The sequence below is a fragment of the Notolepis coatsorum genome (assembly GCF_963971535.1).
Source record: "Notolepis coatsorum genome assembly, chromosome: 4".
In the NCBI taxonomy this organism is placed as follows: Eukaryota; Metazoa; Chordata; class Actinopteri; order Aulopiformes; family Paralepididae; genus Notolepis; species Notolepis coatsorum.
In genome coordinates this window covers 156,770,223-156,773,802 of record NC_140168.1, presented here as the reverse complement: position 1 = coordinate 156,773,802, position 3,580 = coordinate 156,770,223, and the positions used below count along the sequence as shown (strand labels likewise).

Here is a 3,580-nt window from a genome sequence, read left to right as displayed (position 1 = left end):
GAAGACGAACGCGCTTTAGGAACATTCATCACGGATTTCTTTCCGCAGAAGAAAAATCCAAAAAGAAACTCAGATTCTGGTTCAGAAGAAGAAGACAGTTGTGACGAGTTAGAGGCAGATGATGATGATGGTGACAACACTATTGAAGACGAGGCAGAGCCAGAAAATGATGGTGATGGTGGTGATGGTGACAAAACTAACGGATTTGAAGACGAGGCAGAGCCAGAATCTGATGATGGTGACAACACACCTAACGGATTTGGAGACAAGGTAGAACACGTAATGTGCGTTGTGGAAGTTGAATCTGACGAGAACCACGAACGCCAAATGGAAAGACTTTTGCGATTTACTTGTAAATGCGTCCAGGTTGATAAAGAAAATGACATTCTTAATCGGCGGTCATGTATCACAAAATTGGACCGTGATGAAGTTTACACAAGGCGTTTTGAGATAGCGGCTCTCGAAGAGGATCATAAAGACTTGATTATTATGGCGCAGCTCCAGGCTTTTGGTCGAAAGTCAGAATGGACTATCGGAAATAAATCGTTTTCCAAAAAAAGACAACGTGCTTACACAAACTATTTCTTCGGGGCGATACAAATCTGCCGTGAAGCTTTCCTCTTCATCCACGGGTAAGTTATTATTATTGTCTATTTAAAACTAATAGTACATCATGCCTATTTTTTTTTAAATGATAATAAAATCTTGAAACTTGATTAGTCTTGTTTATTATCAGGGTCCCCCATTTTATTAAAACTAATTATAGTACATTATAGTAGAGTATAGTAGCATAGTATAGTATAAAGTACCGGTACTTGACAGGTACCGGTACTTGTGATGATGATGATGATTGATGATGATGATCTAACTATCTCTCTCTGTCTCCACAATCATGTAGACTGGGTGTGGTACAGACAGGTACCGGTACTTGTGATGATGATGATTGATGATGATGATGATCTAACTTCTCTGTCTCTGTCTCCACAATCATGTAGACTGGGTGTGGTACAGACAGGTACCGGTACTTGTGATGATGATGATCTAACTATCTCTCTCTCTGTCTCCCCCCCCCCCTCTTCTCTCCCAAGAATAGGTAAGGATCGCTTGATTGCAATAAGCAAACACATGTCAGAAAATGGCATGTGTCTTCGCACAAAAAAGCGATCACCACACAACAACAAGCATTGCATAAAATATGAAGATATCGAAAAAGTAGTTCAATTTGTGTTGAATTATGCAGAAGATCATGCTGTTCACCTCCCTGGACGCCAGGCACACCAAAAGAACTTTACCGGTCAGCTGTTACCATCTTGCGTCACGAAGGCATCTGTGTGGCGTTTATATACCAAGGCAATGCCAGTTGGTAGGTGTAAGCAAATCTTTGTCAAAGAAATAGGTCAAATAGGTCTTTGTCAAATAAAAACAAAGCTTGAAAATGAATGACATTGTGCTAACATGTGTTCTTATTAATCTTTCAGACCAGCGAGCAGTGGGCCTGTCCACATTTAAGTCCCTCTGGAGGCAATTACTGAGTCATATCAGAGCAATCAAACCAATGTCTGATCTTTGCTGGGTGTGTCAGAAGAACAATTATCTGGTTAGTGAACATCACAGTGTTATGAACTTTGAACTGCAACTTCTGTATGAAAAGTGTTATACAAATACAGTTTATTATTATTAATATTAATCATCATTTACTTAACTTTTTTTTTTCAGATTTTCAAAAGTGCCAATCTGCCAGAGGCTGAGAAGTCTGCAAAGCTGAAGCAGCAGGAACAACATCTGGCGCATGTAACCTCAGAGCGGGCTGCCTACAAGGGCATGCTTAAAGCCGCCAAGGAGATCGGTGATGGTCTTTCTCTGGGTGGTCATGTGCCACCGGCAAGCAAGCCCTTGACAATGCATTACAGTTTCGACTACGCTCAAAAGGTGACTACATACCAAGCCCTCTTTCACAACATCATGTTATAATTGTTATAACTACTGCATTGCTCCCTTTTTTTTCTTTCTAAAATCCTTATTCATTTATTGCAGGTGCACTACCCATCAGACCCCCTTCAACCAGGGCCCATGTACTTCTTGGCTCCACGCAAGTGCAGCATATTCGGTGTTTGCTGTGAGGCGATTCCACGGCAAGTCAACTATTTGGTGGATGAGGGGATGGAGTCCAGCAAAGGTAGCAACGCCGTCATAAGCTACCTGCACCACTTCTTCAAAGACCATGGTCTTGGGGAGACAGATGTTGACCTTCACTGTGACAACTGCAGTGGCCAAAACAAGAACAAGTACATGTTGTGGTACTTAGCGTGGCGAGCGCTACATGGTCTTCACCATCGTGTCAATCTCCACCTGCTGATTGTAGGCCACACAAAGTTTTCCCCGGACAGTTTCTTTGGGCTTCTCAAGCAGCGTTTCAGAAAGACCAAGGTGAACACTCTTGATGAGATTGCAGCAGTCGTAAGGGACAGCTCAGTGGCTGGAATCAACATACCACAGCTAGTGGGAAAGGAAGATGGCACTGTAATCGTGCAGTCCTACAACTGGCAGGAACATCTGGGGCCTTACTTCAAGCCACTGCCACAGATCAAGCAGTACCAGCACTTTAGGTGGGTGTGGTCACTGTGTGTTGTGTATTTACTGTAATTAATTATTCACACTTTAGTGCAAAGAATGTCATTGGTAAATGATACAAATGCATTGATATTGTTATGTGCCCTGTACTAACGTTTCACTTTATTATTGCAGCTTTGATTCCAAGGAACCTGGTGTGGTTGTGGCAAAGATGTCTATTGATGGCGCTGAAACCAGATTCCAGCTGCTCCGTGACGTCCGTGTCCTGCCGCCTATAGATGGACTTCCTGTGCTGCCACCACCGGGACTGGACTCTGCAAGACAACACTATCTGTTCCACAAGATCAGAGAGTTCTGTGATGAGGAAGCCCAGGACGTAACATGCCCGGCACCACCAGCCAAAATATCCAGCGGCGGTTCAAAAAGACCACGGTGATCATCTGGAGAGGCCATCAGAACATTGAACATTGACTTTAGCATGTCTATTTTTATCTCGTGTTATTTTAAATGCTAATAAAATCTTGAAACTTGATTTTGTCTCTTGTTTATTATCAGGGTCCCTTTCACTACCACACTACAGAAGGTTAACCCTTTCACTACCACACTACAGAAGGTTAACCTTTCACTACCACACTACAGAAGGTTAACCTTTCACTACCACACTACAGAAGGTTAACCCTTTCACTACCACACTACAGAAGGTTAACCTTTCACTACCAGACTACAGAAGGTTAACATTGACTTTAGCATGTCTATTTTTATCTCGTGTTATTTTAAATGCTAATAAAATCTTGAAACTTGATTTTGTCTCTTGTTTATTATCAGGGTCCCTTTCACTACCACACTACAGAAGGTTAACCCTTTCACTACCACACTACAGAAGGTTAACCTTTCACTACCACACTACAGAAGGTTAACCCTTTCACTACCACACTACAGAAGGTTAACCTTTCACTACCAGACTACAGAAGGTTAACCTAGTTGTTGTGTCTTTCACTACCACACTACA

General features: G+C 42.3%; 1 long non-coding RNA gene across 1 annotated transcript; it reads left to right on the top strand.

Annotated features, from left to right (window-relative positions):
- Window positions 1-1,244: 1,244 nt before the first annotated feature.
- Window positions 1,245-2,266, top strand: LOC311226328. The gene is made up of 4 exons (XR_014619543.1): window positions 1,245-1,363; window positions 1,479-1,597; window positions 1,717-1,929; window positions 2,035-2,266. It is a non-coding gene; the product is annotated as an uncharacterized lncRNA (long non-coding RNA).
- Window positions 2,267-3,580: the final 1,314 nt, after the last annotated feature.